The following is a 16,476-nucleotide window of genomic DNA, read 5'->3' as shown; positions in this document are numbered from 1 at the left end:
GGGGGTGGGGGCTGGGGAGAGCTGTTGCCCTGCACACTTTAAGGTTTTGTAATGCAAATGCTTAAAAGTATATATATTTCTTCTTTTTATGATTTTTATCTCTTCCCTCGCCTCTTATTCTTCAGTGTTCTTGATATTAATTTGTAATTTAGTTTATAATTGATATTAATCTGTAATTTAGTTTATAATTCATTAAGAAACTAGTTCCTGGCTTTCTAAAATAAATAAATAAAATGGAATAGTAATTTCCATGAAAAATGAACTTGAACCATGACTCTTATTTAGAACATAATTATGAGATTTCTTTGATTACACACTAGCATCCCATAAGAATCCTGCCCTTTGGGTGGCAAGTTACCCACTGTCACCAAGCCTCAGTTTTAACATCTATAAAATGGATTTCATAATGTCTATCATCTTCACATGCAGTAACTACATCATGTTCCCAGTCTAGCACTAAAAACCTTGTATCCTGAGAACCTGTGTGTCCTGGGTAAACTACGACTCCATCGGGTTGGTGTGAGGTTGAAATGAGATAAAATGAAAAGCAGCTAGTGTTGCCACTGGTTCACAGTGTAAGTTTGAACCCTTCTTTCCCCACCCAACCCTTGGTTTGGTACAAAGAATGGATTATGTCTTCTAAAGTCAGCAGTATGATGTTATAAAATCACAGGACTGAATTCTCACCTAGGTTCCACTACTGACAAGATGAGTGACTTTAAGCCAGTCATCTCCACTTTCTGAGCCTCAGTTGTCTCATAGGGAAAACAGTGATTATTCCAGTTGTCAGCAGGATCCAATTAGAGTGTATGACCGCACCCTCTAGACTAAAACAAACCTAGTAAACATGAACGCAATCATTGCAGGCTCTTCTTCACACTTCGAAATAGGAACATTTCCAAAGACAAGACAAAATCCCAAAGCATACCTTACTCTATGATTCCTACGTGGTACAAACATCCCTCATATATCTTGAGAGTATAAATACAGGAACCTAACCTCATCTCACCGTATTCCATCAGAGTTCAAAGATGGTCAGCCATCTTGCCTGTCTTATATTTATTTATAGCTACAATAGCTTTTCACTATTTCAAGAAATACAGGCATATATAATCACCAGTGTGGCAGTAAACTGGAATTCTCTGTTCCGGCTGGGATACCCTGCCTTCTCTACCACTACGAGAGGCCATGCAAGGTTATTCTGGAAAGGACAGGAAACTCAGGGATGCATTTGCAGTGGATGTAGCCAGGGAGGAATGTTGCCCTCCTGTGAGAAATGTAGCTCCCTGTGAAAGACAGTGGTCTTGGTCTTGGTTAATTACATTGTCTAATTGTGTGATGCATAGTGACGGAAAAATACAAGAGGGAACTTGCAGGAGAAGCTACTCCCTGAAACATCCAAGGAACATCAGAAAACTTGTTATCACTGAAGTAGGATAGACCTTCTGTATTCTAAAAGGCTTTTGTAATGGATGCCCATTCCAAGAGACTTCCATCATTAAAGCCGGGCCCAGCATCTGGCACTTAGATTGCACACAGCATGGTCGAAAGAAAGCAGAATGGGAAAAGCAAACAGAAGCAAGGGTTCCTCTCTTGATCTGCTCTAGGAGAGCGGTGTGACCTGGGACACAGGGCACTTGAAAACTCTGTTATTTAATAAATGCATTAAATAGAACACCAGAAATAGATGTCCCTGTGAATAAGGAGAAAGAGAAAAGCTTAATGCTTCCCAGTGCTCTAAGCATGAACAGACAAACATACACATAAAGAAAAAGACAGAATGACCTTCCAGTCTAATTGAACAATGTGTACAGATGCAAAGAGGCCTGGGCCAAGACAGGGTGTTCTAAATAGTTTGTAATAGGAGTGAATGTGCGAGGTGGGTGGGGGGTGGTATTGGAAAAGAGGTGACTTGAGCTTCACTTCTAAGGGCTTTAACCTATAGGCAGGGGGAGCCTGCACTGGGGTAGCAGAGAGAGATTGCTAAAATACAGAGAAGAGTTATATTTTAGAGAAAAATAAAAAGACTCTAGAGGCCATGTAGAAGATGGATGGGTTAGGTAGGAGTGAAAGGGACAGGGGGTATGGAAACACTAGACGAAGGAGATCGAGACTGGGCAGGGGAGGTTACAATGAACAAAGCAAAAGGTGTTAAACAATGTTGACTGATAAAGGTTCACAGACTGACACAATCCCTCCAAGAAAAGTGAATCCTTTATCTGCATGTCCCCTTCCTCCTTGGATCAGCAACCATCCAGTCTCTTGCTCTCCTCTTGCTTTATGGGAGAGAGGATGCATGAATCCATATGGTAAGCAGTAGAGGTTACGATGGATTTCAGTGACGGGTTTTCTTGTGTTTCCCAATGGTAGTGGTCTTTTGGAATAGATAACCAGGCCTCTCTGGTGCCTCTGGGTAGATTCAACTGCCAACCTTCCAGTTAATAGAAGAGCACTCAACCATTGGCACTGCCCAGGGACTCATTTGTTTTGAATTATATTGAATCAGGTTAGGAAAATGCTGACATGGGGAAGGATCTAAGCAGATGTGGGTACAAGAGAAATAGAAAGTGTGAGAAGATAATGTTAAGACACATGAAAATAGACTGTGAGTTAGACCACACATCAACACTCCTAGATGCTAGAAAAGAAGAAGATAACTTTTAAAAGCTCCTCTGGCAGAACTCAGCTGCTTGCATGATCAAATTACATACATCAGCATTCAAAAGCAGGCTCCCATTTTTTAAATGTCTTCTGTTGCCCATTAAGCTAAGTGTCAGACCCAAGCTAGGTTTTGATGTCGTTGTTGCTACATGCCAACTCAAAGTCAGTCCTGATTCAAAGTGACCCTCGGCACAACCAAACCAAACACTGCCCCATTCTGTGCCATCCTCAAAATTATTATGTTTGAGCCCACTGTTGCTGCCACCATGTCAGTCCATCTCGTTGGGAGTCTTCCTATTTTTCACTGACCAAGCATGATGTCCTGCTCCAGGGACTGGTCCCTCCTGATCACATGTCTGACATATAAGAGACAAAGTCTCACCTTCCTGCTTTCTAAAGAGCATTCTGACTGGACTTCTTCCAACACAGATTTGTTCATTCTTCTGGTACTTTCATGGTCCTTTCAATATTCTTCACCAACACCATAATTAAAAGACATCAAGTCTTCTGTGGGCTTCCTTATTCATTATCCAATTTTCATGTACATATGTTGTTGTTGTTGTTGTTAAGTGCCGTCAAGTCGGGTCCGACCCATAGCAACCCTGTACAGGGTTTCCGAGGGTGTAAATCTTTACGCGAGTAGAAAGCCTCATCTTTCTCCCGCGGAGCAGCTGGTAGTTTCGAACCGCTGACCTTAAGGTTCGCAGCCCGATTCGTAACCACTACGCTATGAGGCTACTGAAAATACATGGCTTGAAGTCCACCTTAGTCCTCAAACTTACATCTATGTGCTTTTGCAGCACATTTACTTAATGCAATAGGTCTTTTGATTTCTTGACGTATATTTTCATGAGTGTGGATTGTGGATCCAAGTAAAATGAAGTTGCTGACAACTTCAACCTTTTTTGTGCATTATGATGCTATTTATTGGTCCAGTTGTGAGGATTTTTATTTTCTTTACATTGAGGTACAATCCGTATTGAAGGCTGAGCTCTTTAGTAAGTGCTCCAAGTCCTCTTCCCTTCCAGCAAGTAAGGTTGTGTCATCTGCATATCTAAGGTTGTTGATGAATCTCCTCCAATCCTAATGCCATGTTCTTCTCCATATAATCCAGTTTCTCAGATTATTTGCTCAGCACAACCCTTGTGCACACTTTTCCTGATGTTAAACCATTCAGTATCCCCTTGTTCTGCTTGAATCTGCATACAAGTTCCTCCTGAGCACAACTAAGTGTTCTGGAATACCCATTCTTCACAATGTTATTTTATAGTTTGTTATGATCCACAGAAGCAAATGGCTTTGCGCAGTCAATACAGCACAAGTAAACATCTTTCTAGTATCCTCTGCTTTCAGCTTAGATTCATCTGACACCAACAATGATATTCCTCCTTCCTTGTCCTCTTCTGAATCTGGCTTGCATTTCTGTTAGCTCACAGTTGATATCTTGCAACAACCATTTTTTAATGATCTGAAACAAAATTTCAGTTGCATGTTATAGTAATGATATTGTTTGAAGATTTATGCATTCCATTGAGTCACCTTTCTATGGAATGGGCACAAATAAGGATCTTTTCCAATCATTGGCCAGGTAACTGTCTTCCAAATTTCTTGCCCTGGACAACCTCCAGGTGTATCAGTTTGTTGAAACACCTCAATTTGTATTCCATCATTTCCTGGAGCCTTGTTTTTCAACCAATGTCTTCAGTACACCTTGGACTTCTATGCTACCTCCTGAAATGGTTGAACATCGACCAAATCTTTTTGGTTCAGTGACTGTGTGTTCCTTCCATCTTCTTCTTTTCTTTTTTTTTTTTTTAGTGGTTGCCAGGGCCTGGGGAAAAGGAGTGATTGCTTAGTGGATAATGGGGTTTCCTTTTAGGGAGATGAAAATGTTTTAGAACAAGTAATGATTACATAACATTGCAAATGTTCCAAATGCCGCTGAAGCACATACTTAAAAATGATTCATTTTATGTCATATGGATTTTACAACAACTTTAAAAATAGATGGGAAGAAATGGAGGATCATAAATATTAAGATATTAAGATCACACAACAAGAAAGTTCAGATTTAACCTGAGTGTGTCTGATTGGAAATCCCCTGTTATTTTATTATTGTTTTCCTAAATAATTTATAGTATGAATTATCATCATTCAATATTTTTCCCATTGTTGTTACTGTTAAGTGCCATCGAATCAGGTCCACATCGAAGTGACCCTACATAGGGTTTCCAGCAAGTAGCTGGTCAGTTTGAACTGCTGGCCTTACAGTGCCACAACAGGACTCCAATTTTGCCAATAGAATCCTTTAGTATTTCAACTCCAGGCTTGAATTTTTTCCTCAACTCTATCATCTGTGGGAGAAAGATGAGGCTTTCTGCTCCTGTAAAGATCTACAGCCTCGGAAACCCTGTACAGGGTCACTATGGGTCAGAACTGACTCGGCAGCACTTAACAACAACAAATCAGCTTGATAAATGCTGAGCATATTCTTCTCATTTGGTTTTCTGGTTCCAGATCTTTGCACATTTCATTATAATACTTTGTCTTCTCATGCTGCCCTTTGGAATTTTCTGTTCAGCTCTTTCACCTCACTTATTTCATTCACTTTAACTTCTCTACACTCAAGAGCAAGTTTCAGATTCTCTTTGGACATCCATTTTGGTCTTTTTTCTTTCTTGCCTTTTTAATAAGATTTTGCTTTCTTCCTGTATGATGTTCTTGAAGTTCTTTTGGTCTTCAGTTCTTTTGGTCTTCAGTCTCTAATTTCAAGTGGGATATTGTTATTGTGATACTGTATAGGGTTTCTGAGGAGTGGCTGGAGGGTCTGGATCATCAGTCTTGTGGTTCAAATCTACCTTACAGTCCAGTGCTTATCTCACAGTGCCACACCAGACATATTCAGTGTTATATTTTGGCTCTCGTGGACTTGCTTTAATTTTCTTCAGCTTCAACCTGCACCTGCATATGAGCAATTGATGGTCTGTTCCACAGTCTGCCCTTGGCCTTGTTTTGACTGATAATGAATTTCACCCTTGTCTCTTCCCACTGCATTTTAGAAAGCAGAATTTTATGGGTAATTGAATTACTCCCTAAAAATTGTAAAAAATGACTAATGTGTTTGGCAAGAAAACCTGCTAAATGCTACCTCCAATTTCCAAATTTTGTGAAAGGGTAAATCTTTCTGAATTTTCAATTACTCTAGCCAATTTGATTTCTGTGTATTCTATATGGTTAGGTCCATGTGTACAGTTGCCTTTTATGTTGTTTAGAATAAATATTTGCAATGAATAAGCTACTGGTCTTGCAAAATTGTATCATGGGATCTCCACCATCATTTCTATAACTTAAGTCATATTTTCCAACTACTGATCCATCCTCTTTGCTTCCAACTTTCACATTTCAATCACCAGTAATTTTCAATGCATCTTGATCACTTTCAGGTAAAGAAGTTGGTAGAATTCTTCAATTTTACTATCATTGGCTTTAGTTGGTGCTTAAATTTGAATATTTGTAGTATTAACTGGTCTTCCTTATGTTGTTAAGTTCTGTTGAGTCAGTTCCTAACCATATTGACCCTGTGTAGGGTTTCTGAGGAGCAGAAGGTGAGTTTGAACCACTGACTTTGTGGTTCAAATTGACCTTTTGGTTCAGTGCTTATCCTACAGCACCATACTAGGATTCCAGGGATTTGGATATTATCCTATCACTGACAACATTGTACTTCAAGATAGATCTCAAATTTTTTTTTTGGATAATAAATATGATGCCATTGCTTTTATATTTGTCATTCCTGGAACCATGTGATTGTCCAATTCAAAATGGCCAATACCTGTCCATTTCCGCTCACTAATGCCTAGAATATTGATGTTTATATGTTCCATTTCATTTTTAACAACTTCCAATTTTCCTAGATTCATACTTTGTACATTCCATGTTCTGATTATTAATGGATGTCTGTAGCTGTTCCCTCTCATTTTGAGTTGTGCCCCATCAGCAATTGGATGTTCCAAAAGCTTTGCTTCAGTTATACCATTAAGGTCAATGCTACTTTGAGGAGGCAGCTCTTCCCTAGTCATATGTTGAGTGTCTTCGAACCTGTGAGGTACATCTTCTGGCACTATTATCTCATGATGTTCTGATGCTATTCATAATGCTTTTAGTGGCTAACCCTTCAGAAGTAATCCACCTCTCCTTCTTCCCAATCTGTCTTAGTCTGGAAGCTCTCCTGAAACCTGTCCACCATGGGTGGCCCTCCTGGTATTTAAAATACTGATGGCATAGCCTTCAGTATCACAGAAATGTGCAAGCCACTACAGTATGACAAAGTGACAAATGAGTGATGGACTGTGGGAGGGAGAGCAGTAGATGGTTTTTCTGTGTTGGGCTATAATCCAACATTGAGAACAGAAGAGGGAGAGCAGATTGAAGTATGGCAGAAAAAATGGTAGTTTGGGCATGATGAATTGTAAGCCCCTATCAGATGCCTGGAACATGTATTCTAGAACACTTATTGTACTCATGAGGAACCAGTATATAGACCAAGAGGCAGTTGTTTGAACACAACAAGGGTATACTGAATGGTTTAAAATCAGGAAAGATGTGTACCAGGGCTGTATTCTTTCATCATACTTATCCAATCTGCATGCTGAACAAATAAGCCATAAACCAAGAAGCTGGATTATTTAAAGAAGAATGTGGCATCAGGATTGGAGGAAAATTCGTTAACAACCTGTGATATGCTGATGACAGAATTTTGCTTATTGGAAGTGAAAAGGACTTTAAATATTTACTGATGGAGATCAAAGACTACAGTTCTCAGTGTGGATTGCATCTCAATGTAAAGAAAACAAAGATCCTCACCACTGGACCAATAAATAGCATCATGATAAATGGAGAAAAGATTGAAGTCGTCAAAGGCTTCATTTTGCTTAGATCCACAATCAACACTCATGGAATCAGCAGTCAAGAAATCAAATGACATGTTGCATTAGGCAAATCTGCTGCACAAGACCTCTTTAAAGTATAAAAGAGCAAAGGTATCAGTCTGAGGACTAAGGTAGGACTGACCCAAGCCAAAATATTTTTAATTGCCTCATATACATGTGAAAATTGGGCAACAAATAAGCAAGTCCAGAGAAGAATCAATGCATTTGAATTATGGTCTTGAAGACAAATATTAAAAGTACCATGGGCAGTCAGAAAACCAAATAAATCTGTATTGGAAAAAATTACAACCAGAGTGCTCCTTAGAAACCAGGATGGTAAGACTTCCTCTCTCATATTTTGGGCATATTGCCAGAAGGATTATCCCTGGAGCATGCATGACATTATGCTTGGTAAAGTAGAGGGTCAGTGAAAAAGAGAAAGATCCCCAACAAGATGATCTTTCAGCAATGGGCTGAAAGGTAAAAAAAAAAAATCGTGAAGATGGCACAGAACCAGACAGTGTTTCATCTTGTTGTGCATAGAGTCACTATGAGTTGGAACTGATGAGATGGCACCTAACAACAACAACTCAGATGTCCAAGGCACAGTGGTTAAGCACTTGGCTACTAACTGAAAGGCCATTGATTCAAACCCACCAGCCACTCTGCAGGAGAAAGTTTTGAAAGTCTGGTTTTGTTAAGATTCAACTCTATGGGGCTGTTGTACTCTGTTCTAAGGCGTCCCTATGAGTCAGAATCAACTTGATGGCAATTGGTTTTGGTTTGTTATTTTATGGGTTGCCCATAGACCCTAGGTGCTGCAAACAGTCTAAAATTTAGCTACAAAACAAAAGGCTAGCTGTTCAAATCTACCCAGAGAAACCTCAGAAGAAAGGCCTGGTAATCTACTTAAAAAAAAAAAAAGAATCATTGAAAACCCTATGTAGCACAATGCCACAAATATGGAGCTGCCCTGGTCAGACTCAACATCATGGCAAATGGTTTTGTTTTGCTGTATTTTTGTTTAGGGGATGCCCAATTGGAGATATCCCAGAAGAATATGAAAATGTGGTATTTGGACTTCAGAAAAAGTCCTAGCTGGAGATACTAATTGGAGATCCTATACATATAGGCAAAAATTATTTTAATTAAAATAGATGAAAAAGTATCAGAGATTTGGATACAAGGTCCACAGGATTCTCACAATAAACTTCCTCATTCTCTATGAGTCTTTCAGCTATAACTTTAATCTAACACAAAATAATTATAATATTCATTATAGAAAACTTTCATCATGCTTGAGGTGGATATTGCTACTAGCAATAATTTAAAGATAAGGAAACTAAGAAACAGAGAAGTTACTTAATGACAATCCTTAGAGCTAAACTTTGGACTTGTAACCCAGAATAAGACAGTCCATCCCAACAACCAACATCTCTTGAAATGACATGGACTCATGTGAATATCATTATTCTTTTCTTGGCATTTGGACAACCAATTAGGAATGACCTGAGTCCCTTGCTTTCCCTTCTTCATCTCTGGTCATTCATGTCATACAGGACACATCACAAGCCATTAGCATCTTGACTAAGAAATAGAATGGGAATCAGTTGGAGGCACTCTCCAAAGAGACCTAGAAACTAGAAGTTCATTTTGCAACAATACAAGGACTGTACTACACTGGCAGGTCATGTCTATCTATAGATATATAATTTTGCGTCATTATGGAGATCCAGCCCCAAGCAGTAAATATTGATACACAGACCCCACAACAGACTACTTAGATAAAAATTACACAGGTGTGGGACACAGGCACTTAGATAAAAATTACACAGCTGTGGGACACAGGCAGCGATACTGTTTCAAATCTTCCAGGTGATTTTCATGTGAAATCAGCAATAAGTGTTGCTTTGTCATTGGGACAGCCCCATGCATGTGCTTGATTTCTCCTATAGATATTGAGGAGGACAAAAAATGATAGAGAAATCACACTTGTAAACTTTACGTGGCAATTTTGAAAAACCCCTGGAAAGAACGGTTGCAATTTTATTTGCCCTAGAAGAAAGACAGAAATAAAATATTTGATCCAGAAACATTAAATATTGCTACATGGTTTCTTAAAAGAGCCTTGTGCTACTACAAAATTACCAACTATAAAATTAGACTCCTCAGTTCTCAGAGCAAATGGAATCTTAGCAGCAGCATTGGTCCATAATGACTGTTATTAGCTTCATCTTTATTCGACCAAATATTTAACTTGCACTAGTTATTAGGTCTTCACAATGCATTCTCTGTCCATATCTCTTTTTAACTCCATGTGGTATTTATTTCATAGCCATCATCTGTGATATGGCCATGACAGGTGACACTTAGGAATACATGATGATCCCATTTGCCATCTCCATGCCTAGTGAATGATTTATTCAGAGATCTTTTTCTAAATTTAAATTCTTTTTGAATTGTTATAGAATCAGATTTGCTTCCTTACAAATAGAATAACAAAGCAGGTCCCCTTTTAAGTTACTCTTTAAACCAGCAAAATTCTTACCTTGAAAGTGCAAATGTCCCAGGACATCACGCTATCTTGATCAGCCCATTATCTACTATGAAAATTTCTCCCACTCTTAATGCCTTTTCCTCTAAGGTATGCAAGGCTCACCAAACCAACCCACTGCCACTGAGTTGATTCTTTCATTTCTCTGTTTTCTATTCCATTTATTTCTGCTCTTTTGTTGTTGCTAAGGGCTATCGAGTAGGTTACAACTCATAGCAACGTTTTTCTTTCAGAATCTTATATATGTCATCCCATTGCCTTGTTGCCTGCATGGTTTCTGCTGAAAAATCAGAGCTTAACCTAATTGGCTCTCCTTTGTAGAGGTAACTTTTTACTTTTCCCAAGCTGCTGTCAGACTTTTTATCTTGTCTTTGGTTTTAGAAAGTTTCATTATAATATGTCATGGGGATTTTCTTTTAGGGTCTATCCTGTTTAGGGTTCTTTCAACTTCTTGAATGGTTATCTTCTCATCTTTCAAGCTATTAAGGAAGTTTTCTTCCAGCAACTCTTCTAAAATTTTCTCCATTTTTTTTTAAAGAAAAACTGTTTTATTGTGAATTGATTGAAGGTTTAAAAGGTAGATCATCAGTTTTATATTCAACAAATCATATACTACACTTTGTTATGATGATTGCACTCCCCTCCATGTACCATCAGTTAACAGTATTTATCTCTATTCACTTGATTTTTTTAACAGTATTTACCTCTATTCACTTTCTTATTCTTTCCACCCCCTATCCACCTTGTAACCATCATAGAATGTTTCAATGAACAAGAAAATATTTTCTTAAATTTTTACAAGAGTGGTCTCATGCAATATTTGTCCTTTCCCAATTGACTAATAGCACTCAGCATAATGTCCTCCAGGTTCATCTATGTTGTGAGATGTTTTTGCAGACTCTTCGTTATTCTTCAGTGTTGTGTAATATTCCATTGTGTGTATTTACCTAAGTGTGTTTAGCCATTTGTCCATTGATGGGCATTTAGTCTACTTCCATCGTTTTGCTATTGGGAATAGAGCTGCAATGAACATGGGTGTGCATATATCTAGTCATGTCACAACTCTTATTTCTTGAGGATATATATTAAACAGAGATTGCTGGGTCATGCAGAATTTCTATTCACAACTTTTGAGAAAGCACCATACCACCATTTCATAGACCCACCAGCAGTGTTGGAAGGTCTCAGTCTCTCCACACTCCTGCCAGCATTTGTTGTTTTGTGTTTTTTTGGAACTTTGCTATTAATGCTTGAGTACAATGATATCTCTTTGTTGTTTTGATTTGCATCTCTGTAATAACTAGTGGGAACACTGAATGTTTTAAAATTTAAAAAGGTGTGTGACAAGGTTGTATTCTTTCACCATACTTATTCAACGTGCATGCTGAGCAAATAATCCGAGAAGCTGGGATCTACGAAGAAAAACGTGGCATCAGGATTGGAGGAAGACTCATTAACAGCCTGCGATATGCAGATGACACAATCTTGCTTGCTGAAAGTGAAGAGGACTTAAAACATTTACTGATGAAGACAAAGAGCACAGCCTTCAATATGGATTACATCTCAATGTAAAGAAAACAAAAATCCTCACCACTGAACCAATAAACAGCATTCTTATCAATGGAGAAAAGATTGAAATTATCAAGGACTTCATTCTTCTTGGATCAACTATCAACACTCATGGAAGCAGCAGTCAAGAAATCAAACAACATATTGCAGTAGGCAAATCTGCTGCACAAGAACTTTTTAAAGTGTTGAAGAGCAAAGATGTCAGCTTGAGGACTAAGGTGCTCCTCATCCAAGCCATGGTATTTTCAATCACCTCATATGCATGTGAAAGCTGGACAGTGAATAAGGAAGACCATAGAAGAATTGATGCTTTCGAGTTATGGTGTTGGAGGAGAATCTTGAAGGTGCCATGGGCTGCCAGAAAAACCAATAGATCTGTTTTGGAAGAGGTGCAGCCAGAGTGCTCCTTGGAGGCCAGGATGGCCAAACTTCGTGTCTCATACTTCGGACATATTATCAGGTGGGGCCAGTCGCTGGAGAAGGATATCATGTTTGGTAAGGTGGAAGGACAGAGAAAAAGAGGAAGACCCCCAATGAGATGCATTGGCCAAGTGGCAGCATCGATGGACTTAAGCGTGGCAACAGTAGTGTGGTTGGCCCAGAATCGGGCAGAGTTTCATTCTGCTGTGCACAAGGTTGCTATGGGTCAGTACCGACTCGATGGCACCTAACAACAACAACAACAATGAACAGTGATCATGAGCATTTCTTCTTCTCCATGCATTTTATTGCCTCTTCCTGTTCTAGAATTCTGATCACTTATATATTATTTCTCTTAATGGTGTCCCACATAAATCTCAAATTTTCTTCTGTTTTTTTTTTTTTCATTCTTTTATTGAGAGTTTTATCTTCAAGGTCACTGATTTGAACTTCCATGGAATTAAATATACTGCTTTGCTCTTTAAATGTATTGTATATTTCTAAGACCTTATAATCTGGATTTCTATTTCCAGATTTGTACTGTTTCAAAATTTGCCATTATACTTATTGTCTGTTCTTGTAGTGTTTTCCTAAATTCTTCTAAAATTTTTCCTGTGTCCTCCTTGCTCTCCTCCATCTTTCTGCCAATCCATTGAAGATACCTTAATATCATCTTTTGAATTCTTTCTCAGATAGTTCCATGGCCTTTCTCCTTCCCCAGAAATGTTTTCTGGCTCTGCATCTCGGTCATTTTTTTGATCCATTTCTTATTTCTTTGCGAAAGTTACAATTGTCTGTTGTCTCTGAGACACTGTGGTATTGTCATATTTGTATTTAACTGATGGTTGTATGTTGATATTTTCTTAGTCTCTTAACCAATTATTTCCTATGGTGTAATTAGAGAAGCATGTTCATGCATCTTAGAGTTTAGGGTGGGTTTGGCTGCTGGCAGATGCTATCTACCTTTGATTAGGTGGTATAGGAGTTGGTATTGTGTCTTGCCCAGTGGGTAGAGCTGCAGAGGGTACAGTTGTATCTGAGCTTTATGGGCACAATTCTTATCTTCAATCAGCTGGGGAAAGAGAAGAAAACACACACAGGAAAACAAAGCAGAACAAACAAACAATAGCAAAAGCAGAATATAATAAAGGATAATAAAGAAACAAAAATGAGCGGCAACAAGAAAAAAAGAACATAATTACAAAAAAGAGAACAGAAGAATCAGAAAATAGAACTGTACAGAAGAAAAATAAGAGAGAAAATAAAAGGAAGAGGGGAAAGAACATTAAAGTACAGACAGGGTAAGAGGAAAAGAGAAAGAGACTAGAGGGTTGTTGTTGTTGTTAAGTGCCATCGAGTCGGTTCCGACCCATAGCGACCCTGTACAGGGTTTCCGAGGAGTCAAAAATAAATAAACAGCCTAGAAATGAGAAAGAGAAGAAGAAAGGTAGAGGTAGGATAAAAATCAAGGAAAGGGAGATAAACTTCAAGGAAGAAGGAGATGAAAAAACAAACAAAAACAATGAATCAACCTAAGGAAAAATGAACAAACAAAAACAGTTTGTTTGGACCCAGAGAGGAGAAAACTAAGGGGAGCTCCTGCTAGCCAAGGAACTCATGAGGTTGGTCACGGGTCTTCCTTTTTTTCTGCTGACCCGCTACTTTACCAAGCATGATGTCCTTTCTCAGGAACTGGTCTCTCCTGCCCAAGTATGTGAGAGGAAGTCTCCCCTTCCTTGATTCTAAGGATCATTCTGACTGTATTTCTTTCAAGACAGTTTTGTTTGTTATTCTAACAATTCATGGTATATTTTATATTATTCACCAACACCATAGTTGAAAGGCATAAATTCTTCTTCAGTCTTCCTTATTCATTGCCCATCTTTCACATGCATATGAGATGACTGAAAATACTATAGCATGGGTCAGGTGTACTTTACTCCTCAAAGTCACATCTTTACTTTCAAATACTTTAAAGAAGTCTTGTACAGCATATTTGACCAATGCAATATATCATTTGATTTCTTGACAACTTCTACCTTTAACCTATCTATCCTGATGTTACTTATTGGTAGAAGTGAAGTTTTTTGTTTCGTTTACATTGAGGTGCAATCTGAATCGAAGGTTGTACTCTTTGATTTTCATCAGTAAGTATTTTAAGTCTTCCACACTTTCAGCAAGCAAAGTTGTGTCATCTTCATATCACAGGTTGTTACTGATCCTTTCCACAAGCCAGGTGCCATCTTTTTCTTCATATAGTCCAAATTCTCGGATTATTTGCTCAGCATACAGAGTAAGTTTGGTATAAGGATACAGATCTGATGTACACCTTTCCTGATTTAAAACCATTCAGTATTCCCTTGTTCTGTTCTAACTACCTCTTAGTTTATATGCAAGTTCATCTTGAGCACAGTCAAGTGTTCTGGAATACCCATTCTTCTCAGTGTTAAGCCATAGTTTGTCATGATGCACACAGTGGATCATTTGCATAGTCAACAAAGCACAAGTAAACATCTTTTGGTATTGTTTGCTCTCAGAAAAGATCCATCTGACATCAACAATGGTATCCCTTGTTCTATGTCTTCTTCTCGCAGTTCCCTGTCAATGTACTTACTGCAGCAACCATTTTTTCATTATCTTCAGCAAATTTTAGTTACATGTTGTATCAATGATACTGTTCAATAGTTTCTGTCTTCTGTTGGATCACCTTTCTTTGGACTGTGCACAAATATGTATAACTTCCATTTGGTTAGGTAGGTGGCTGTCTTCCAAATTTCTTGACAAAGAGGAGTGAATGTTCCCAGCATTGCATCTGTTTGGTGAAATGTCTCAATTGATGTCCCATCAATTCCTGAAGATTTGTTTTTCATCCATGCCTTCAGTGGTACAGCCTGGATTTCTTCCAGTATCATTGGTTCTTGATCATGTGGTATCTCCTGAAATGGTTGAATGTTGACCTATTCTTTTATGCCACAAATTTTGAAATATTCGATCACAAAGTTGTTCATAATTATCATATTCCCTTTTTAATTCACATTCTGCTTTATTAGTTTTTTTCTTGATCAGTTTTACAAGAATTTATAAAAATTTAGGTTGTCTTTTCACAGAATAAACATTTGGGGTTGCTGATCCTGTCAAATATATTCATCCTTATTGGTCGGCTTTACTCTAACATCTTATCCAGAATGCTTGACTCATTAATTTTACACTTTCTTTTCTTATATGTTTTAACCCTATGCATGTCAGGAGGGACCAGTCACTGGAGAAGGATATCATGTTTGGTAAGATGGCGAGTCAGAGAAAAAGAGGAAGACCCCCAGTGAGATGGATTGGCCAAGTGGCAGCATCAATGGGCTCAAGTGTGGCAACAATTGTGATGTTGGTCCAGGATCGAGCAGTATTTCGTTCTGTTGTGCATAGGGTCACTATAAGTTTGTATCAACTTGATGGCAGCTAACAACAACAACAACAATGTCCCTTTATGGAGTCCTGGTGTGGCGCTATGAGATAGACACTGTATTGCTAACCACATGGATGGTGGTTCAAACACACCAGCCACGCCTTAGAAATCCTACACAGGGTCGTTATGAGTCAGAAGTAACTGGGTGGAACTTAACAACAAAAATAACAATGTCTCTCTATGTACTGTTGCTGTTATGTGCCATTGAGTTGATTATGACTCATAGAGATCCTGTATAGGTTTTCCAAGGAGTGGCCGGTGGGTTTGAGCCACCAATCATGTGGTTAGCAGTACAGTACTTATCCTATAGTGCCACACCAGGACTTGTGTACTGTTGAAGCTATGTAATATTTTCTTCATTGACAATAGGCATTTTCTAATTAATATTATTTTTTTCGGACCCATGAATTATGTAACATCATGTTTTAAAATTTCCAAACTGAGTCTCTATGAATTGGATCTAACTTGACAGCACTTAGCAACAACATACGCTATAATTAGTCATCCACATTTTTATTAACGACATATGTAGCCCATATGCTTTCAATCCTTTGTCAACACTAAGAACTGAACTGCCTCTAAAATCTCACATTTTCAGACATCTCTCCAACTTACGTACATCACTACAAACATTCCTACAGTTCTTTGCACTCTTATATAAAGACCTTTAATACAATTACTCTCTTCACCTCATCCCCAGTCCCCACAGAGTAGATTCAGACTCATGGCAGCAACCCCAAGTATGTCTAAGTAAAACTGTGGGTTTCCAAAGGCTGTGGCTTTTCAGAAGTAGATCTCTAGGTCTGTCATCCTAAGTGCCTCTGGGTGAACTTGAACCTTCAAACTTTCTGTTAGTAGCCAAGCATATTAACGATTTGTACCAC

Source organism: Chrysochloris asiatica, unplaced genomic scaffold (genome assembly GCF_000296735.1).
Source record: "Chrysochloris asiatica unplaced genomic scaffold, ChrAsi1.0 scaffold00134, whole genome shotgun sequence".
In the NCBI taxonomy this organism is placed as follows: Eukaryota; Metazoa; Chordata; class Mammalia; order Afrosoricida; family Chrysochloridae; genus Chrysochloris; species Chrysochloris asiatica.
This window is presented reverse-complemented; position numbering follows the sequence as displayed.